This window comes from Lycorma delicatula, chromosome 1 (genome assembly GCF_047948215.1).
Source record: "Lycorma delicatula isolate Av1 chromosome 1, ASM4794821v1, whole genome shotgun sequence".
Classification (NCBI taxonomy): domain Eukaryota; kingdom Metazoa; phylum Arthropoda; class Insecta; order Hemiptera; family Fulgoridae; genus Lycorma; species Lycorma delicatula.
The window spans coordinates 44,275,707-44,300,540 of NC_134455.1; the positions used below are offsets into that span (position 1 = coordinate 44,275,707).

The window sequence follows — 24,834 nt, forward strand, 5'->3', positions numbered from 1 at the left end:
GATCAGATCCAAATAATATTTTGCACGTTCACCAGGTGATTATGGGTGTGTAGGTTTAACGAATCGATGTTTTGGTGTTTTAAAAATTTTCTCATAACTGTTGGTGTAGATATTCCACCCTCGTCCTCTTTCTCTTTCTCCTTTATTTCTGCTTCTTCTTTTATTTCATTTTTCTTTTGATTAAATGTTTCTTTAAGCTCCCGTAATGGTTCGACAATCGGTTTAAAGTGCTTTTGTAGCACTTGATCAGTTTCCATTATTCCTTGCGTAATAGCGCGATGTTTTCTTTTAATCGAATCTCGTATTCTATCGATTTCCATTACCATCTTTGCAGACGACGATGACGACGTCGATGAATCGACCTCATTCATGTTTGGCATCGTCGTTACGAATGATCGGAAAACAGTCGATCACCATCCTAATTCGACCGATCTAAAGAACACTGCATGTTTTTTGGTTCTGCGTAAGAAACGTACAACATCGATTAACGAAAGATTCATTCTCACCGGACGGCGATTGGTATTGCACAATTCGCGATAATATTGCGTCACACCCTGACCAATAGACGATATCAACAGTTTTGTGTTTGTGTCTCTAAAGACGACAGCTCTTTTTACATTTCCAACCCACAGTGGAATATCCACAACCGTTGAGTGATCGCGTTGTGGGACCTTTGTCATGTACCGTGTAGAAAGTCGTCTGATCGGATGACGGTCACCTTCCGAATGTAAATGCAAAAGATAGCTATTCAACAACCAAAATTGGTCCGGTTTCGCGCCTGCATATTCGCACCATTTTCGCAGTAAATGTTCGTTTTGGATTTCAAAGAGTTGGCGTCGTTCATTGTACCTCAATCCGAACAAATCAGCGTATAACCGCAATGTAGGTAGCGCTTCGTTTAGAAACCCACCGGAAAAGAGCGCCTGAGCCCTGTTGTTCACGATGTCGAACGGTAATCCTCTTCGTCTTATTGGTAATGTTTCCCGTACTTGGTCGGTAAATTGTACTCCGTAAGCCGTGTCCACAAAACATTTTCTACCGCATGATAACGCTAAGCGATACAACGTCTTGGACGATGTATCTTATCGGAATAGTTCGTTCCGTGATCACTATACAGCATCTCGTTCCTTATAGACGACTACCGTATTCCAAAATGTGCATGTAAACTTTTGTGTAGTCCATAGATGCATGACGGTTTCGAAGGGTCTAAATCTTGAAATAAAGTTCCATCCGTGTCGGACCGTTGTGTTGAACATGTTTTTATCGTAGATCACCAGTTCGATCGGTATCTCGTACTTGTCGCATTCGTCTAAAAATGTTAACCATATACGCTTATTGAAAATCTTACCTTCGCACAGACTTTTAAACCGATCGAATTTCATATCGGTATTTACATGATCTTGCTATATGTGACGTACGTTGAGGTCGTCTTGTTTGAATATAAGAAGAAGTTTTGCGTTGTCCCGTACAATGTGCTTCCCGGCACTGGAATATGTCTTTGTCAAATAAAAGCTATCGATATTGTTGTGACGTCCCATCGCAAAGTACTTGCGAATATTATATTGCTTTTCGCAAGCTACATCGTCGAAAATCATTATCGAGTTCGGTTCCGCTTCGTCAGGTGCCATCACATGATCGTTTTCAGAATAGGCAAAATAGCCGATCTCTGGAACATCGGTCATGACTTGTTCTAGAAATTTATATTTCGGTTGGTACAGCGATTTGGAAAACACGTAAATATTTTTGAATCTTAATCTGTCGGGGGATAACAACAAGTTGAATAGAATATTTGTTTTTCCGCAATTAGACGGTCCACAGATAATAGATCTAATTGTATTCGGCAGAAGAGGACCATGACGAGTCCTTTTTCCCTCTCCACATCCGACCCCTGTATATTCGTCAAAGTTTTCAAGCGTAATATTACCAGCCTGTTGACGTTCCAACCTCATGTTTATGACTGATCAGCTCACCGCACCAAATCCGCCTTACGTATCCAACTGTTGTGTGTTCCATCAAATCATTGCACTTTACAAATAACTTATCGCCTTTTCTTCCTAAGACTTTCTCGACTAAATACAGATTATTTGTAACGTTGGTTTTAACGAGCTCTTCACCGTAAAAAATTTACCACTCACCACCTCACCATGGATATCAATCAGCGTGTAAGTACACGGTCGCGTATTATCGTATATCTTATGTACGATAAATATTTCGTTCGACCAATTTGGTAAATATCCTTTGGCGAATGTCTTTTTAAATTTGCTTATACGCACTCGATCGCCGACATTGAATTTCGGTAAAGTAGGCTTTCGATAAAGTACTGTGTTCAATCGCTGTAAAACAGCAGCTTGGCTTCGTTTGTTTACATCTTTCGGTTTCATTTCGATGGTGGGTGTTATTATATTTTGCGATCAAATTCGTTAGTAATTCTAACCACTTGTAAGTACTTTGTTTGGTAAATTTTCTCCACATCATCGTTTTCAGTGTTTGAATAAATCGTTCGACTATCGATGCTTTTTTATCCGAATGTGTAGAATAGTGATTTATATTGTACGAATGTAATAGTCGTTTAACCGACGGATTGTAAACCTCTTTCCCCCAATCGGTTTGAAAATGACGCATCTTGTGTTTATTCAATGTGGGTTTGAGAGACTTAGCGATCTCCGTACCGGTTTTGTTTTTAACCGGAATGGCGAATGCCAGTTTAGAAAAACAATTTATCATCGTCAACCTTTGCTATTCATAAACGATAACCTTTGCTCGATTTAGCATATGGTATCATCTCTACTAAATCACTTTGATATGAATCGTTTATTCCTTTAACTCAACGCGTCTTGTGGGGTAGTTTCGTCGCGCCTGACGATGGAGCTCTTTAGCTATTGACGCCTTGACGTTCATTGTTGCACTGCCCGTATTTTGTGCCTTTGAATAGGAATAGGAGAAAAAGGATCTTTATTTTACCCGCCTCACTACTCTTATATCTCGGCCTTGGCACCGGCCGTATCGATAAAATAGTCAAATCAAATAATTGATTTACAATACCGTAAATCAGTTAATGATTTAATCTCAAGTATCGATTCGGGGGGGGGGGGGGTTAGGGTGGTCCTTAAAAGGACCGTTTTAAATTTATGAATGTGTTTTTTTTCTTAATAAAATTTACAAGTAGTTTTATGTGTTTGCTGGTTATCAAATTGTTCCCACATATTTACACATACACTACCGTCTTCGCATCTTACTCGTAGTCCATCACCCTCATAAATAAAGCCTAATAAGGCTAGTTTTTTAGGCGTTTGAATCGGTACAATAGATAATTTACTATATAAGATAATTGGCCACTTTGGAACAAAAACCTTTTTATTACCGATTCTTGTAATAGTGTAAAAAGTATTAAGTCTAAAAAAACATATCCATTGTAAATAATAGTTGGAACAACAGTGATAAAAATTATTAAAACTTTACAAGGAAAAAAATATGAAAAAAATATTATTTTAACATAATATTAAGATCAAGGAAAATATTTTAATATTTTTTCCTTGTTATTGCGTTTCATAACTGCATAAAATATATATACGATAATAAAACTGCAGTTGTAATTAAAACTACGGAAATTGATAATGAGTTTAACATATAATATACCATTGCTTTTAACGGAAACGCCTACAGAGATAACAAGTTTACATTATTAAAGTAAACGTTATATATATCATTCACTGTTAAAACGTCATTGACCCCCGACGGGGAGTCTTATTCTTTAAGACTTTGGGGGTTGGCGTCCCCACGGGCCTAGCCTCTGCAGCTATTCTTCCCACTATACAGTGAGCTGCAGAACACTTTACATTATACACTTATACTACACCAAGAACACTACATAAATTACAACATACACACTTACACAATTACACAACAACATCCTACACTGATATTTCTTACATTAACACTCGGTGGTGTTGCGACATCTTACGAAACGCAACCGTAACCCAAGGTGGGAACAAATCGTGCCGATGGGTGAATGGCTCTACGTAGTGAGTCCCGAACGATGTCCTCTGGGCACCAGGGCGAACCCAGTTGTATTTAGCTCTAACTCCAGTACGCGTGCGCTCTGCTGGAGTGGTCCATTTTTCGCCGGTACTCGTGGGACCAAAATTTCAGTTCCAACAATTAACACAATGATGGTTGGTGGTCCATCTGAAAAAACCACCAATTCAAGTCTTGCGAAGAGACCTCGATCAGCTTCGTCTGACGAGGATAAAAGTCCTACAAAAGAGAAAGAATCAAAATATAAAAATATTAGATTCGTTGTTCTCAAAAATAGTCAGGAAGGTGGCTCCCTTCAAAAGGTCTCACCGTTTTTAATAAACAAAACCATAACAGGTGCAAGTGGCTCCCCGAAGAATATCAGGAAATTACGCGACGGATCGATTCTGGTTGAAACATTCAACGATGAGCAGAGTCGATCTATCTTACGTCTCCGTAATATGGGTGGTATAAATATAAGTACAGAATGCCACAAAACGTTAAATACGAGCCGGGGTGTAATTTTTTGTAGAGACCTTCTAGATATAGATATCTCGGAAATAGTTGATGAGCTTTGCCACCAAGATGTTGTTGAGGTGAAGCGTATAATGAGACGGCAGAACGGAACAGAAGAACCGACACCGTCTCTTATATTAACATTCAATCTCCCTGTTCCACCAGAGAAGATTAAAGTGGGTTACCTCTCGGTTCGGGTACGACCCAACCCACGGCGATGTTTCAGATGCCAAGGTTTTGGTCATACTACAACATCTTGCACGAAAACTGAGATCTGTGCTCGATGTGGTAAAGAAGGTCACAACGACACTAACTGCAAAGAAAGTGAAAAATGTGCAAACTGCAGTGGTCCACATACAGCCCGCTCCCGAGATTGCCCAACTTTTAAAGAAGAAAAGGCAATTCTCAAAATCTGTACGGAGCAAAAAATATCTTTTCCGGCTGCACGTAGAGAATATAAAAAGATAAACAACTCACGGAACCTGGTTAAACCAGACGTATCTTTTGCCACCGCTACAACTAAACAAATTCCTACAAATGCTAATAATCAGCAGTGCGGATCCTGCAATGAGCTTAAAAAACTTGTTCAGATGCTATCTGATCAAGTAGCTTCACTTACAGCCACTATCTCAGAGCTGACAAAAATGAATAAAAAGTCCTCCGTCGCAGCTAGTGAATCAAACAGTATGATACATACGAAAGTTCCTATTCCCAAAATCGTACCGCCACGAATAGCGACTATCACAGCTGGCAGTAAGCCACCTAATAAGCTCCCCATAAAGGGAACCCACATAACTATCTCTTCTGGGATGTCAACTACAGCATCCCATTCAAATAAATCTCCTCCACCATCACCTCATATACTGGAGGATATGGTTGAAGAACCACCCGACCCTAGGGCATCGGAGTTCTTCAAAATAAAAAATACAAAAAAGAAAAACCGAATCACGTACAACTAATTATTATATAGTTTCCGAAATTTATTTTTTTATTTGTTTTTTACACTTATGAACATTATTCAGTGGAATGTTAGAGGTATTCGGTCCCGCATTGAAGATATTAGAGTACTGGCGCACACACATGATCCACTAATCATGTGTTTCCAGGAAACTCACCTTCTACAACATGACCGAATTACTCTTAGAGGATACTTCTGCGAGAGATACGACTGCCTAGTAGACAGTAGGGAGAGTGGTGGAGTAGCGATTTTCATGAAGAATGGGGTGTCAGCTACAAGAATTCAACTAACCACTGTCATTCCTGCTATTGCAGTAAATGTCACTATTCCCTTCAAATTGCATATCTGCAATCTGTATCTCTCACCGAACACTGTGTTCAGTGCTTCAGATGTCTCAAATCTCCTTACACAAATACCATCTCCATCGTTAATAGTAGGAGACTTCAATGCCCATCATATTTCCTGGGGCTCAACCTTCTGCTCCACTCGAGGAAATATGATAAACAGATTGAGACAAGATTTTGACCTTTGCCTACTGAATAATGGATCACACACATTTATGTCCTTATCAACTGGTGCTGCATCTAACCTTGATCTTTCCATATGCTCACCGAATGTACTCCCTCATCTTAATTGGTCGATTTGTGATGACTATCACGGCAGTGATCATAGACCAATTATTATTAGTTTCGGTGTAGACTGCGAGATTAAAAGAATGCCACGGAGATGGATTGTTGAAAAGGCAGATTGGAACGGATACTGTAAAGCATTCCAATCTCAGTATGACGATGGAGCGAACATCCTCGACCAATATTCTTCTTTTACGTCCATGATACTTAAGAATGCCAACAGGTATATCCCACAAACATCGGGTAATCCTAGACGTCCTTTCGTTCCATGGTGGAACGATGAATGCAAAATTGCTATTAGGAATCGACGGCAGGCACTACGTAAATTTAATCGTAGGCCCACAACAGAACATCTAAATTTATACCGCAGGGCTAGAGCGGTGTGCCGTCGAGTATTCTTGGACGCTAAGAGGAATTCATGGACGAAATACGTGAGCACTATCTCGCGCACTACTTCCACGTCTACTGTATGGAAGAAAATTCGTGCAATCTTCGGATCACCGAAACAATCTCTTCTTGGTCTTATTGATGAAGGAGAACTCCTTTCATCATCCTCGGAAGTGGCAAATAGTCTAGCAAAATCTTTCCGCTCGGTGTCTCTCACCTCATCATATAATTACGATTTTCAACGGTACAAGATACAAATGGAGGTGTTGTCGTTAAACATTGGTGATTCGGTTGGTGAATTAAACACTCCATTCGTATTTAAAGAATTGTTACATCCACTTAAAAATTCACGGGACACTTCCCCTGGACCGGACAACATTCGCCTTTCCATGCTTTCACACCTTCCTAATTTGGCACTACAACAACTTTTGAATATTTTCAACGGTTTATTCTCCGAACAAGTCTTCCCACCCGGCTGGTCAGAAGCATTTATTATACCAGTACCAAAACCTGGTAAAGACCAGACGAACCCTTCAAGCTATCGCCCTATTTCATTAACAAGCGTTTTGTGTAAAATAATGGAGAGAATGGTAAACCGCAGACTTACATGGTACTTGGAGAAACATGGCTTTCTATCTCCAGAACAGTGTGGTTTTCGACAAGGACGATCTTCCATTGACCATTTAGTGTCACTAGAAGCAGCCATACAAAACGCTTTCCTCAATCGGCAACACCTCGTCGCTATCTTCTTTGATATAAAAAAGGCGTATGACACAGCCTGGCGACGTGGTATTCTTAACACTCTCCAAAAATGGGGAATCAAGGGCAATATGCTTGCTTTTATCCGGGGATTCTTAAATCACCGAACGGCTCGTGTTCGTGTAGATGATTCGCTCTCAGATAGTGTCATCTTGGAGAATGGAGTGCCCCAAGGTAGTGTATTAAGTGCCACCTTATTTTCTGTAGCCATAAATGATATTACCAAATGTGTTCAGGCTCCTGTCTCATGCTCTCTATTTGCTGACGACTTTGCTATCTACATTGCAAGCCGTTCGGCACCTACAGCAGAGAGACTACTGCAGAACACTATATATCACCTTGAAGCTTGGTCCAGGATTACTGGTTTCACATTTTCATCCGAAAAAACAAAATGTGTAGTTTTTTCTCGGCTACGAAACCCTTCTATTCCGCAAATTTTTCTGAACGGTGAGACTATTACTATCTCTAATTACGGTAAGTTTTTAGGTTTAATTTTTGATAGTCGTCTTACTTGGGTCAAACATTTAAAAGAATTGAAAACAAAATGTTCCAAAATTTTAGATATGATGCGAGTCCTTACTAACACCAACTGGGGAGCCGATAGATCATGTATGATACGTTTTTACTATTCCTTTGTTCGCTCCCGTTTAGATTACGGTTGTGTGGCCTACTCATCAGCTCGTCAAACCGTGCTTAAAATGCTGGATAGTGTACATCATGCTTTCCTTCGGCTTGCCACAGGCGCGTTTAGATCAAGTCCTGTCGCAAGCTTACTTGTAGACTGTGGTGAACCATCACTTTGGGATAGACGAGACCAGCTTTTATTATCGTATTTTGCTCGTCTCAGAGGACAGCCAAATCACCCGGCTCTTGAGTCAGTCTTTAAAAATCCTAATCTAGGAAAGTATGAGGATCATCCACGTCGTACTGCACCTGTAGGTGTCCGTACCTGGCGTCTGCTGCAGCATATAAATGTTGACACACCGTCATTCTTTCCTATGTACCCTTGCTCATATCCTCCATGGAGAATAAGCCTTATAAATTTTAATTTTGACCTGACTACATGTAATAAACAATCAACACCATCTATCGTCTTTCAGCAGATGTTTCAGTGTGTTCTCTCCAAGACGAAACCAGACGCGGTTGTATACACTGATGGATCGAAACAAAACGATACGGTTGGGTGTGCTTTTGTTGTCAATGAGAGAACTTATATGTTTGGTCTCCCCAGTATTACGAGTGTGTTTACCGCTGAACTATATGCTATAAATAAGGCTCTAAACATCATTAACCCTAAATATAGAAAAATTCTTATTTGCAGTTACTCGTGTAGTGCTCTCCAAGCCTTAAAGAACTTTTATTCCAAACATCCTATCGTCATTGAAATTTACAACGCAATCGCTGAGTTGAATAATCGCAACACAGAATTAAGTTTTTGCTGGGTCCCTAGCCACGTAGGGATTCCAGGTAATGAACATGCAGATTCCGCTGCCAAAGAAGCATGTAACCAGCCTCCTTTCACCACCCGAGTTGCTACTTCTGATTTCATTAACTATGTAAAACAATTATTAAGAACAAGGTGGCAAGGTGATTGGACAGCTACTGTCGATAATAAACTCCGTCAGATTAAAGATTCTGTGTTACCATGGAACTCCTCATACAGAAAACCCCGGCGTGAGGAAGTAGTTCTCTGTCGATTGCGGATAGGACACACGAGAGTCACACACGAGTACCTGTTTACAAGAGGACAACCACCTCTATGCGCAAGATGCAACTGCCGCATGACTGTGCGCCACATACTCGTGGACTGCATATGTTATGCGGCATTGCGTCGTAAATTTAAATTACCTGGTAACATCCGTGGTATCTTGCGTGACGATAAGGAGGTTTTAAACCGGATGTTTATATTTTTACATAGTATAGGGTTAATGCAAAAAATTTAATAAGTATGTGTTCTTTCGTAATTGTATGTATTGTCCTATGTATTGTTTTTGTTATCCGAGTAGGGAGCCTTTTACACTCCCTATCGGATTTTTTTGTTTTTTTTGTATGTTTTTTAAATTCGTCTGTGATATTAGTTATAAGATTTTTGTGATATTAGTTTTAAGTTTTATCTCCTTTTTTAGTTTTAAGTTTTATTTATTTTTAATGTGATAGTTTTTAACATAGTTTTAAGTTTTATTTATTTTTAATGTGATAGTTTTTAACAGAGTTTTAAGTTACATATTAGTGTTTTTGTTATCCGAGAATGGGCCTTTTACACCCATTCCGGATTTTGTTTCTGTGATAGTAGTTTTAAGTTTTAATTTTATCTAAAAACCTAAAATTATTTTTATTTATTTATTTTTTTATCTATTTATTTATTTTCCGGGCGATGATAACGTTCAACCGTTTTTCGCCCTTAAAAAAAAAAAAAAAAAAAAAAAAAAAAAAAAAAAAAAAACGTCATTGAGTTAACAACTGTTAAAATGCAAAACATCAGAGAAACACCGACGATGTAGAGGAGGTCTATTTCGCGTGTCAGGACATTATAAATTGAGCAAACCGTAAAAAAAGAAGGTGCAATAGGATTATAGGGAGATGGAGGAAGAAAGGGTCTCAGCATCTTCCCCATCACCAACATCTCCACAGACACCAGCGTCGCCACCACCACCACGAAGACTTCCATCACCGACACCACCTCCACCACGACGTCCACATTGTAGTCAGCCTCCAGCTGCAATACTAACGTTGCCTACGTCGTCGCTACCGTCGACAGAAACACAACCTTCGGCATCATTTAGGAATCCAGACAATCCACAATCCGTCGCAGATTCAAGTGAAAGCAATGCCGACAATTCGAACAGATGTCCGCTCTGTTTATCAGAACCGGTATCTGTACAAGTTGAAGGATGCGATCACAGGTACTGCAACGGATGCGCAGGAATTTTAGTTGTAAATGATGGAAGGTGTGCCCTCTTTCGGCGCGAAATATCATCTTACCGTCCAATAGAAAGGTATGTAATATTTTTTTTTTATTGTGGATATTATGTAATATTTTTTCGGGAATGGAAGTAAAAATTTGGTGTTGATTGGGTTGGGTGGGCAGTGAAGAAGGGGGGGGGGGGTAAAGTAATTAAAATAGCATTTATAATCGAGTACCAAGTGAAAAATTATTCAGTTCTTAAAAAAATGCCATCAGCATCATCTCTGGTTTACATGTCGCGGGTGGTGATACTAAAACAGTCGATAGTATCACAACCCTCAAAAGAGGAGATGATACTTTTGTAACATATGTTTGATAACTCACAATGCGTATTAGTTTGTGAGTTACAATAGATAATTTCTTCGGATTATTCACCGAATATCTTCCAATAGATACCATTTTATATTTATTTTTACGTGGGGTAAATATAGTACATTTGAGTGATGTGTGTCATGTGTGAACAGTCCATTCGATCATGTTTCAAACATAGCGTATGCTAGTTTACAATTGACTACACATCTTAGTAAAATGGATTATATTAATCACGAGTTTAAATTAGAAAATGGATCTACTGTTAACATAACGGTACGCAACTGGTGAAAGGATGAATTCATCAGCGATGGTTGGTGCTACTAGCAAATATATTAAATTAAAATTCTAGATTAAGGTTTTTTTTAAATAGAATCTTGGAAAATTTACGTTTTCTATTTAGCGTATCACCATCACCACCTGGTGCAGCTGTTGTATTAAAAGAGGAATACTATAAATTATTAATCGAATTTCGACATAACAATACCAGAGTATTAAACGAATTTATTTTAAATTTTTTATCAAGAATTACAATGGAATTTAGAGTATTAATGCTCAGACGTTTTATGAGCAGGTTGTAGGGTTTTTTACTTAAGAAAAAATAACACAAAATATAATACAATACAATAATTTATTTTATATTACATACATAATTTTTTTAGTTATAATAATACATAATGGTTTTTAGGAAAGGCAATATATATCCGCATGATAAAAAAATTAACAATAGTCATGATCGTGGGCTACTAGGGTTTCGTTTACGGTTCTTGGACTACCATAGTCATGACTGTGGGCTACGAGCACTTCGTTTACGGTTCTTGGTCTCTTTTGGGGAGTGATGTCGTCATTGTTGGACGGGAGTTTACGTTTCTTTTTGTTTATACTGTAATACCCGTATGGAACTGTGTTGATTTTTTTTCCTAATATGTAACGTTTATCGTCGTAAGGCGAATGTGATTTCTTTGACTTGTTAATCGAAAATATATTGTGAAAAGTGCTTATGATTCCGTACGTGCTTGTTTACGTAATGGAATATTTAAAAATACTTTTTTGTACAGATCGTGTCTAAGATCCTTTGCAATGGATAATCTAGAAATACCCTTTGGAACATTTTTCTCCTTCTTGTCGAAATCGAAAATGCTATACATCTTAGCACGAAGTCCGACAAATTCACGATGTGCTTTTCCATTCATCTCGTCTTTGAATTTATCAAGTCGCTTCTTATTGGTATTACTAAAACATACGTGATCGCGAGGGTAATCTGAAGTATCGAATCGATCGATATCGTGAAGAATATCGTTGCAAACGTTATCGGTCACGATATGATACATCAGACTGTCTACGGACAGTCTGATGTATACCGCACTGATGTACGGTCATTAGAAGATTTATATTATGACCGTAATTTTCTACCATGTAGTCATAGTGGAATTCGTACATGATCATTTTGCTAATGTCCAATACGGTAAATCCGATATAGATCGTACGATTGAGGAATATCTCCGTTTTCTTCTGACTTACCCCGACGACATCCTTGTTATAGATGTACCAAGCCTTAACTCTCGGTTTTGCAATCACCTTATCCAATTTACCTTCGTTAGTGATCAGTTGGAAGTCTATTCTTCCAAGGATTGTACTTTTCCAAGGATTTGCCGTATACCGCGTTGTTCATCAACTTAAAAAAGTCCTTTTCAAAACTGTTTCGTGCTTGTGCACGCTTTTCAGTATTGAAGATGATGTACGGTTTCAACCAAGGCGACGGGGAGAATTCCAGAACTCTGTGAACGTTTTTCACTTTCGGTCGTAGTCAAGTGTACAATTTTAGGTTTCTGTAATGTAAAACGTATCGTTCCTTGTCGTACAACGTTGTTATTAATTTCTTTACGGGACATCTCTTTATGTCCTTCAAATAGGGGGACAATATATCATCGGTTGGTACTAATCGTTCTGGTGCGAGAGGGTAATCCTTATGATGATCGTGCAATTGTTGTGGATACTCAAGATCCACTTCGAAGATGTAGCTCTTTTCACCACGATCGTCAACACTGTTATTGTCGAGATTGTCAATCTCTTCAGTACTCAACCACCTAAAATTATCGTGTGGTAAGGGCTCAACCATGGCTGTCCCGTAAAAGTTTTTGCAATCATAATATTGAACCCAGAACGTGCGTTCGGATGGGTCATACTTATCGGGAATATTTTGATTGTTCGCCTTGGGGTATCTGTTTGAAATCATGGCTACACCACCTCGTGTACCTTTTCAACAAACAGATACATATCTATGTCGGTCAACAGTTACAATTTTTTACGGGTAAATTTTAACATGGCATTCCACGTGAAATGGCGGGGGGGGGGGGGGTGGAGTAAAAGTGACAGGGGTCCAAACCGTAATATTGCATAGACGTACTTCAGAAATTTTCAAAGATGTCTGTCAACAACAACATGTCGCTAAGAAGGTAAAGATCGTGGTAATCGCCTAACGTATTGCAGTCAAACGTTTCCCACACGTTTTGAGCGTGGAGGTAATCATCGTCCGTTGTGTTCTTTCTTCTTAGCGTACTGTAGAATGCCGTCTGCGGTGGAAGTTGGGTTTCGAAAAACTTGTTTATATGGGTTATGTACTCGTTCGGGTAAACGCCATTACGGATTAAACAATCTCTTCTCTTGGGTAGCGGCTGACAGTGCGTGAGACGTTTAAATACGGTGTCTTTGTCCTGAAAAATCTTTTACTCGATTTTCTACAAGTTTTCGAGGGACGACGAAAGAAATTGTAGAGTCTAAGAACCTTAATGGACCGATGGACAGTTACTATAATCGCTCGGACGTGTTGGCGATACAGTTTATTTTTACATCGTCTTTATATTTTCCCAAAGCTTGATTTATGTTATGGCTATCGTAACCGCGGAGGTTATGAAAAAATACCGGAATATGCTCTGTGCGCTTATATTTTAAATTGCACTTGTTATGACATGCACCAAGAAACCGTCCTGTGGTATGCTAGTGATGGCGTGCACGATCGTCGTTCAAGTCACAACGACAAAGAAAACACTTGGTAGCCCTTTGATATGTTTCAGTGTCTTCGGGAGTCATCACCATCGGTTTTTCGGCAATCATAATTTTGTGCAATCTATCGGCGTGTGAGAGCAATTCATCCAGCATCTTTTCAACAATATTTTCACCATTGGTTCTCGCTCAGCAGACTACAGGACCTTCGCAAATCTGCCCTTCCTCATCAACGATTACATAGGCGTAACCGGATGGAAGATGATGGGCTATCTTATCGGTAAAACTAGTGTTAGGTTTAAGGGTGGCAGTGTCCATCGGATGAACAAACGTTCGAAATCCGCATACACTGCATACGGAATCCGGAGTGTGGACGAGTATTCCCTAAACATCATCACGCTTTCCCTTTCTTTACCAGGATGGGGTAATCTTATCCGTTGTGTACCGTGTCGCTTACCCTCGATCAAATGTTTGTTTAAGTTTTCTGTAGCGACAAGTGGGTCTGATGAACTAAAACGGTGCAAACAGTAAGGGTAATATTGGCTGCTACAGCGATGTTTCGTAAGAACTGAAAGGAGAGAGATAGCCCGTTTATACCAGGTTTGGTATTTATTAGGCAATAATGGAATTTATCTCTCGCCTCCCCTGCAAGCAGCAATAGGTGTATGCAGTGGGTACGATCGCGGTTTTCGGTAACACATACCGGTACCGGTAACACACGATCGTTATCTTCCTCATAGCCGTAGACATTGATGCTTATTTTGGGGTTCAAGACCTCGAAGCGATCAATTTCTTTTTTTTTTTTACTGGATATGATATGTCGGTCATGTTAATTTCATGTACGTACTTTGCATACCATTTCTGACGATAGTTACGCCCTGGTTGGTCATGTAAGTATGCCAACAGAGACCATAGGAAACATTTTTTATCATGCGGATTTTTTACATTAATTATTGCCTCTCTTCTTAGAAGTTTTTTCTAGCACAATGAATGTGCTAGAGGCACCGTGCAACGGAATACAACGAATAGTTTTTAAATCTATATCAATTATTTTACTCATTATCCACCCACTGCCGTTGTTGATGAATTTGGTCAGTGTATTATCTTTTCCACAGATTCTATCCATGATTCTTCAACAACGTTGGTGCTATCGTTCAAATTTATAACGGTTCTAGTCTTTCCGTGCCAATATAGATTAGTGAATATCGTCTCTACTCCCTCTTCGAGACGTGTTTGCTTCATTAATTCAACGTTTGGTGCAACATACCTGTGGAAGCAGTTTAATTTTAGTACATATTGATTACTATTTTCTTTTATAATTGAAAAAATGTATTAAGATAAAAACAGTACATTTACAAAAAAAATATTAACGTTTTTCTTTATAGCTGAAAAAATACATAAAACATGTGTAATTACTATTATATGTTGCCGTCAAAACGTCTGCCTTCTTCCTTCAAACAGTTCAGGATGTTCTTCTGATACCGCAGAAGTGTTGAAAGGAGGTACATTTCCTCAAATTCAGACAAATCCCACCGAAGATGGATGAGATTATTGTTTATTGAACGGATAACAACCGGTGAAACCATTTTAGATGATAACGTCTAAAACAAATTAAAATAACATATATCGTAACATTGTTTTTTTTAAATGATAATTTTTTGTGTTTCAGACAGTAACAGAAGAAGAAATATATTTATTCTTTTTAAATTCATATATTATTTATCTTATCTATTTGTATTTATTTTTTAAAAATTTAATTAAATTATTTATATTATTTGTTTTATTTGATTGAATGTCATTTAATCTTACCTTAGTCACATTACAAAAAAATAACTTATATTTTAACTTACTTAGTTGCTTAAGGTGATGAAAAATTACACTTAAAGTTTTTTAACTTTACAATAATACCGTGTTCTCTGATCCCAAGTCGGTAAATGAATGAAACAATTTTGCAAAGGGGGCGGTATATATATTGTATCAAGCGTTCGTGTCAGTCACACTCGAACTCCGACAGCATTAACATCGTTGGTTATAATTCTCTACAACTGCCTACACACAAACACATGATCACGCAATTGTATGTGTGTATGTGTGAACCGTTAATATGTGTAAGGAAAAATAGTTGTTAAAAAATTGAGCGGATGTAATTGGTGATAAGGATGTCAAAACATGTTCGTGCAGTTGATAAGCAGGTGTTTCCGCAATTTGTTTCTGCTTTCCTGTTCATAAAGAAAAAAAGATTCACGTTATCATGGCCTATTCAAGGCCGGACGGTTCTTTAGTCGAGCACCGCATCCCGCACGGTAAACATCTCTCTCTACGTCGCTCCGCTGACGCACGCACACAAACACACGCGTAGCAGACACCGCCTCCCGGTGCACGATCTACGATGAGAACCTCTCTCTCTCTCTCTCTGCTTCGAGCGGTGACGCCTCCCGACGGCATCGCCTAGACGACCAGGATCATCCTTGAGGTACGTACGTCTAAATTTTCACACAGACACCACCTCTCGGTGCACGAGCCACAACGAAGACCTCAAGCGGGGCGGGCGACGCCTCCTGGTGCAACGACTACGACGACTCGGATCATTCTCGAGGTATGTCCGCGTCGAATAGTCGAATCTTCAGTCGAACGCCGCACTCCGCGTTGAGATGACGTCGACGATAAGGATCTCGTCGTGCACGATCTACAACGAGAACCTTGTCATCGTCGCCTCGAAGACCAGGATAATCGTAAAGGAACGTCGTAAAAAAAACAAGTTGGTAAGACTGCAGGCTACGGTGTCAAATAATACGTCACAATCCAAGATGGCTGACCAACGCCATCTTGGCGGGCTATGGCGTCACGGACGTCATAATCCAAGATGGCCGACCACCGCCATCTTGGCCGCCATTTTCCAATATTGTGGACAAGATGGCGGCCGTCCATCTTTGATGACGTCATTTGTGTCGCCGGACCTTCATTTCCGTACTACTGTGGAAGTATAATACATGATTTTAATGTAAAGTTTTACGAGAAAACCGTTGGCAAAAACTGTTTCTCATTGAATATCTTTGTTTTTGAGTTATAACCAATCAAAATTACTTGAACGGAAAAATTTCAGTAGCAATAAAACGTAGTAAAACGCCCATAGTAACTTTTTTATTTTGTATTATCTTCAGGATTACATCCAGTAACAAATTTAAACAGTTAATGTTAATTTTATATTTTTGTTAACTTATTTGAACATATAAATCTTGGATAAAATTAACATAAAAACCTTTTAATTAATCAACCTAATTTAATTATACTACCGAAATTCTTTTGTTAAAACCTTTATTATGATACAATTGTCATTGATGAAGGTTATACACAAAGAAATAAAATTTTTTGACATTAAGTATATCACTTGAATGATGTACGAGTCATATTTTTAATGTAATCTCAAAAGACCCTACCATAGATGGAAGTTACGAAGGAAACAAAATTGTGAAAAGAAGATAGTTTTAACTTACTCAAAGGAGGTATTAATATTAACTTTTAAAATAACGGGAAACCACTTTCCTTGTAAGCTTTTTCCTTGTAAGCTTGGTCTATATGTAATCTAGGTAAATGTGATAGGATAGATATAATCTATCCTATTCAATTTAATCTAGGTAAATGTGATAGGATAGATATAATCTATCCTATCACATTTACCTAGATTTATAGATTTTTCTTAAGAATATAGAATGGAAATTTTTTAGCGCATAAAAAAGTCATGCCTAACGGGGATCAAGCTCAAGACCATTTGAATGAAATACTAATCCGTAACCTCTCGTAAATGTTAATGCTATTCTAAAGAAAATCTCCTTTTGAGGAGTAATTTTGCTGTTACGTCGTTACCTAAAACCAAAATGGAATTTAATATCCTTCATGTTTGTTATAAGTGAGTCATAAATAATCTTTAATTCAACTTAACCATCTTACGATAAAAATAACATAAAATTCAGAGTTTCTGCTTAAAATTTATCCCTGGATAAACATAAATTAATATATATATATATAAATACACACAAGTCTACCTGATAACCTCCTTGAATATTCTTGCAGCTAGGCTTCGAATCTTGGATCGAAGTTCAGTGACAGGACCTAGCAGAAAAAATGTCATTGACGGGCAGAAAAATATATTCCCGTAGTACTGGTCGAGAGAGAGTTGCTGCTTGGTGTACTTGAGAATTTATTGCGATGAAGCAAACTGTGAACCGGCTAAAAGCAAGGATTACGCTAACCGGTGAGCGGTATTAAATGCCGACTATGTTAGGAATTTTGCTAATTTACCTTATAATTAATAAATTTATTAAAAGTCTATGAAGTCTAATTACTAAAAACTTTACTTAGCTAAAATACATATTTTTACTAAGTTAATTTAATATTAAATATTCGGAAAATGTCAATTCTGGAAATTTAACCAAAAAAATATTTATTTAAAGTTATTACAATGTTTTACATAGCAATTAAAAATATTGTATCTTTTAAATTATTTTTTATGTAAAATTTCAGTTTTATAAATTTCAAGAAAATAACGCCAGGAATTATCATGTTGGGATTCCTCCTCCCCCCTCCTTAATACCAACTCGCCACTATCGTTCCCTTGGAACAAAACAAGGTCGATATAAACAAGATCATTACTTTATTCCATCGATTTAATACAGTTAAGCAATGAAACGGGACGACCGCTAGTAATTCATTTATTGTTTAAAAAAAACCACGAAATTCGGAGTTTTTGATCAAAAGTTATGCTTGGACAAACATAAAGCCATATATATATATATATATATATATATATGCTCTCTCTCTCTCTCACACACACACACACACACACACACACACACACACACACACACACACACACACACACACACACACACACACACACACACACACACACACACACACACACACACACACACACACACACACACACACACACACACACACACACACACACACACACACACACACACACACACACACACACACACACACACAAGTCGAACTGATAACCTCCTCGAATATTTTTGTGGCTAGGATTCAGATCTTGGATCGAAGTCTAAACGATTTCCAGTGAGAGTACCGTGCAGAAAAAATTTCTTTGTCGATCGTTGAAGCGACAGAAAATTTTATTCATCGTGGTACTGGTCGAGAGAGAGTTGCTGCCTGGTGGGCTTGACAGTTTACTGCGATGAAACAAGCAGTAAAGGGTGACCCTTACCGGCGAATGATACTAAATGCTGATCATCTTAGACCTAGCACTTTTATTAAGTTAGGTCTTCGAAGTGGGGTTCTTAGAGCTCCTTTGTTAAGCAGCAAGGAAACAGAGATATATAGGGTGTTGTGTGTAGAGTCCTTGGTCACAAGAGAAAAATAAATTCTTCTGTCGGCTCTCTCGACCCAGGGTGATGTAGTAAACATTAAATAATGAAAGTCGTTTCATTATAGATTATCATTATATTAGATCGTTTAAAAGACCTTCTTTAGAACGCTGTCTTGCCGGATGATCGTATCATCAACGAGTTCGTAGGGAAGCTGCTGATTTTCATACTGACGAACTGTCGTCTGAGATTACTGACTAGAAGTCCGCTGGTAATTTTTGGTCTTGATAGAAAGAAAGCCTTGAAAGAAGTAAAGCTAGAAATAAAGATTTGATCATATCACGCTTGAGCTTTTTGTCTGTTCTCTAGGTGGTTGTATCCGCACTCTAATTAGGGGTTTTAATAAAATGCTGTTAGCAGGTTATCTTCTTGTTTCCTCAAATAACTTCGTTTCATGTTGGAAACGAGGTAATTTTAACCCGGTAATTTAAACAAGGTAATTTTAAACTTCTTTTTAAAGGAAGGGACACGGATCCCACTGTGAGTAGGGCCTTACAAGCCTCTTATGTCATTGTGGATGATAAGTAAGATTTTTGAGAAAGTGTTTAATGAACGAGAAACTTCTAGGCATTTGATGGACGATCAATATGCTTTCCATCCAGGCAAGTGAAAGGTGGATTATTGCCTGTTCGAGCAAATTCAGATATGTGTTACGTATCTGAATTGGCTATATCTGGATCTTTTAACGATTTTCGATGGCCTTTTGACTTCGTTTTAACTACAAAAGCGTGATTCCACCTAAAACGAAATTAAGTGCTCTCAAGCTACTTCAGCAGCAGAGCCATCGTTCTTCGTGATAGCGGTTCCGAAATAGTAAGGACTCTGTACAAGGAAGTCCACAGAGCAGTGTGTTAGGTCTGGATTCAACCTGACAGAGTCGAATTCCACTCTCTGATGTGGTTGAGATTACCCAGCTTTTGCTGCATTGTTGACTACGAACATCATGGCTTTTGTTGGTTGAAGGAATCTTGTGGAATAAGATCGAGTTTAGGGCTACTCAAGCATGTAAGGTTTTAAGGTTGTGGAGTCTTTAGCACAAGTTTGTGGAGTCTTCAGTCCCGAAAACACACCATGACGTTCCTTAAAGGTCGGTTATCCATTACACGACAAGCGTGGCTATCGATAGCGGGCCTTTGCATTAGGTATGTCTCTACTCAAAAGTATCTGGATGTTAATTCCGAAGAGAATCTTCGATTCAAGGAGCACCTTCAATTTGTTGTAAAGAAGGAGTATGATGCTTTCTGTGGTGTTCGTAGGGTACTACATACCGATTGGGTGTTGAATTTCAGAACCATTCTTGTTCTCTATAAAAGCATTTGTGTCTGCATACAATAAACCTAGAAGGGCTGCGCCCACCTGGTTTCACTGTATGCAATTTAAAAGGTGTAGGTAAATTTTGTTAAAAAAAGAAGTCTTCAGCGTCCCAGTCTTCTTTTTTTGTCAGTTATCGACAGTTTTAGAACTGTTTTCTGAGAGACAGTTTTTGTTACCGCCCTGCATTAAATCTATTGATATCCTAGAAACAGAATGGAATTTATTAACAATACTAAAATACAGGTCAATTCACCTCTGAACACATAAAAGAATTGAAGATCAAGTTCTTGAATCTTGGGAGGTTAGGTGAAATGAACTTTCTAATAGAGTTTACACACATGATATTTTCCCAGATATCACAAGTTTTTATCTTGTTGAGTGAGTTTCCCCCAATCGTTATTTCACTCAATTCTTGTCTGTACACGGTACTTTTAGGGACAAATTGGCTAGGTTTTGTTTGGTCAATTCAGGTCTTTGCCCGAACCCACCGGGTTGGTCTAGTGGTGAAAGCGTCTTCCCAAATCAGCTGATTTGGAAGTCGAGAGTTCCAGCGTTCAAGTCCTAGTAAAGCCAGTTATTTTTACGCGGACTTGAATACTAGATCGTGGATATCGGTGTTCTTTGGTGGTTGGGTTTCAATTAACCACACATCTTAGAAATGGTCGAACTGAGAATGTACAAGACTACACTTCATTTACACTCATACATATCATTCTCATTCATCCTCTGAAGTATTATCTGAACGGTAATTACCAGAGGCTAAACAGGAAAAAGAAAAAAAGAAATGTCTTTGCCCGAACTCTATGGTCGATAACAATGTGAACCATATCCTGTATGTTTGCCCGAGGAACGTAATTAAACGTACCAGAGTTGTTAGGGAGCTTGAGAGAGTTAATTTCTTTCTAGATCTGCGAGTTAATTAGAAGTTTGCGAAGAATGGCTTACAGTTGCTGGCTTTCTCAGGTTTCTAATCCTGGGGAAAGCTGCTAAAAAGATTTGAAGCTTATGTTATTTAGAGTAGTAACCGGGTAACTAGGGATCCATCCGGGTATTGTTCGGCCGAAGAAGGTAGGCATAATTGGCATCGATCCCTGCTTAGATTAGATCTTTGTTAAATAATATTCCTTTTCGATGGAGCTGTGCGTAGAAGAATGAAGGTATCAATCTCGCTTTCAAGAGCAGACCAGACCAGAGTAATATTGGTTTACAGTCATTTCTCCCGCCTCCAACCCATTCTGTCACCCTAAAGCATAACACCGAATGTCTGTGCCACAACGGCTACTGAGACTCGAACAGTTTAAGCGACCAGTCTCCTATCTAGCGTCTAGAGTTAACATAACAGCATGAATGGAATAAACGTGATGCAATACACCACTCGCTTGCGTGTCCCACCATTCATTTATCATATATTACTAAATTGGGTAGGCGCATCCCGTCTATACTAAAATATATGACTTGTCAATAAATTAAAATTTATCTCGTCAGAAGACAGCAATTCGCTGCTACGCCTAGTCGCTGAATGCCAGCAACTACCTGTTCACCATATTACAGCGCTTGGAGCTATAATTGGCTGATGGCCAGCCATATCGCGAGAGTAGCTTCCTACAGCAGCGCGGTAGGAGTATTTTCTCTTTGAAAACTACTGATGCCGATTGAACAAAGCAACCACATCAAGGAACTTCCACACGGTCCGATAATGTGGCTCTCGCCACATTGACTATCCGCTTGTGAGTGGCCAATTTTCTCCTTGACCTCTAAATACCAGGGTGGCCTGAGTTCTGCCTCCCCCTCCCAAGAGCGGGGCCGTCGAACATGTTCGTTTGACTGGACCTTCCCGCAGACGCACAGCTCATCAGTTACCAGGCGGAACCTGAACAGATATTGGTTCAAATTTATATGGTTAGTGAGCACCTGGGCTCCTGTTGCCCTTAAAAATGCACTAGAGGCATACCATCCCCCAAGTTCTCTATAAATTTATATAAGGACCTTCCCTTAGTAGTGGCGTGTCTTTCTTGCTGCCATGCTTCCATCACGAGGCTCTCTTCGCAGGCGGGAGATGGGAAACTGTTCGAAATTTAGCTCCGGTGCATTGTAATTGCCGTTCCGTTGAGGTTCGTGCCCGGCTCGAAACCGCATACCAAATACCTCGGCCTCCCTACCTCTTCGCAATCTTCACATTGCCGCCCGAATTTTCACCACTAAATCGATTGGGAGAGCCTTTCCCAATACGGTAATAGCCTCATAGGAGGTTGTTTTAAAAACACAGTGCATACAATTAAAGCTTTGCGTTGGGCACTTCTTAAATTTTGTATAAGTACTTTATTCCTGTCCAAGCTATGCGCCCAAACGGGCGCTGCATAAGAGGTCATATTCTCGAAGACACTTCAGTACACCAAGTACAATTGACGGCTGGGCAGACCATAGTCCTTCCGAGCAATCCTCCTAAGCTTGTGCATCACAGATATGGCTTCTGCCGCTACTTGCTTAATGTGGTTGCTAAGTAGTATCAAACAAAACACCTAGGTACTGGTACTGTTACTGGTACTGGTACTGGTACAAAACACTGGTACTGTTCACTAGTTGAACAAAATGCAACATACACCCTAGGAATAATTCTAATAATAATTATTAAAAAAAATATTTCCCTAATGATAGTTCACCTAATGATAGTTCCATGATAATAGTGTCACGGGCCCATAACATTACATTAAACATACTAACAATAGGGTAAAATAAAATAGCACTTTAAATGAATGTATTATATATTGTGTTTAAGTGTACCATTAATTATTGCAATGTAACATAATTATGTTATTTCTTAATTGTGTTACAAACATAAATTAAGAAAAATATCACTTTACATGAAATCTAGTCTATTTTATAAAAAAAAAAAACAGATTTTTTTTTTTCGATTTACAATTATGAACAAAGGCAATTTTGTTTTATAATTTTACACCGCAAAATTCAAAAAAGGTTTGTTCACAGAAATAAGTTGTGGAAAAAGTTGTTAAACGTTTAAATGCCATTTCAGTTCTCACTACATATGATAACGTAAGAAGATGTGCCCAATGAAAAACGTTTTTCCTAGACTTATCATGTAATAAGTCAAGTATTATCTTGCTATTTATATCTCTTTGTCTATTTGTTTGTCTTTTCTAATTATTTCCAGAATCAGGGATAGAAAAATAACTTGTAAAGTCTTGGTATTAATATTCTTTGAGACCCTTGTGAAGATCTTCATCAGGTAAATCATCAGTTGTTATTAAAGGATTAGAAAGGAAGATCATGACATCTTTTCCTCTTGCTTTGCCTATAATTACAATTTTTTTTTATTGTAGCATCAATTTTGTTTTGAACTTGGAAATTGTAAATATACTTCCATTCAGATCCAAATTAAAGTCACCTAGAAGAGAAAATGTAACTGCTAAGCCATTTTGTTAATTCAAGTAGACGCACACATTTATTGCATGACTGGAAGTGGTCAAACTGTTTGTCTAAATAACTAGGTACACGTCATGCAATATAAAACTTACAGTAGAACATTATTTCTGGGTTGAATCCAGTGGTGGCTTGCATATAGGCACTGTGGAACTGCAGCACTCCATATTTCCTCTTGATATTATCGATAATATTTAATATATGAGTCTTTTTTTCTTTAATTCTTTCTTTAAACTTGTCAATAAATATTCCTTAAGCTTAATGTCAGTAGCCATCCCCTAGTTTATGAAAAAGATACAAAAATCTTTGTATGGAACTGTGCGCTTCACAGTTCCAGCGATGTGGTGTTTGGCTGTTATGAGCATACGCACATAGGAAGCTGCATGCAAGGCTGCAACGGAGAGAGGAAATGTTGCTCTTGCAGTGCTAAGCCTGGCATGCTGGTGGAAGTGAGTTTTTTTTTACTTTGCATGTGTATGAAACGCTCCTTGTTTGTTCCCTTTTCTGTTTTAGTTGGGGGAAGGGATATGAAAGTGGTTTAGTTGTTTTTCAGTAATGACCAGAAGATGGTGGAAAAAAGGGCTCTTTGATTACCAAATCTGTCCAAAAACATTCTGGAAGGGCGAAAGAGAAGGTAATTAGTAAAAACTAATTATATATTTGTTTCTGTGTACATAGAAATTTAAATTAAGCACCATTGCATTATAGTGTTTTTAGGCAGATGTTTTGTTTAGTTATTATATAATAATATTAAAAAATATTATCTGTACTGATATTTTATTATTTATTCGGTTAAACAACCAAATATGGTTTTTAAGCTGCTTAAAAACTGTGTACCATATTCTTAAATGTGATACATTCTTGAATGTGAAGTGTAGAATTAGATTATTATCCTGCTTCCAGCTATTCTATTTGATTAATTTTTATTTTTATTTTTTATTTTACAGAAAACTTTAACCATGGCCCTGAAAAGGCCCAGAAAAATATTTTCTGGAGCAGCACCCCCACTAATTTTAGCTATGAGCCACCACTGGTTGACACATCTGTGTATAAGAAAAGTTGTATATGATTAGATGTTTTTTTTCTTTGTTAAAATATCTGTGAATGTGCTTTTATCAAAGCACATATATAATTTTAATTACACCTAGA

The 24,834-nt window shown here is 38.3% G+C and overlaps 1 protein-coding gene across 1 annotated transcript in view; it reads right to left on the reverse strand.

Moving 5' to 3' along the window:
- Positions 1–24,834, reverse strand: part of LOC142318091 (adipokinetic hormone/corazonin-related peptide receptor variant I-like) — a 714,190-nt gene that overhangs the window by 67,029 nt on the left and 622,327 nt on the right. The window lies entirely within an intron of this gene.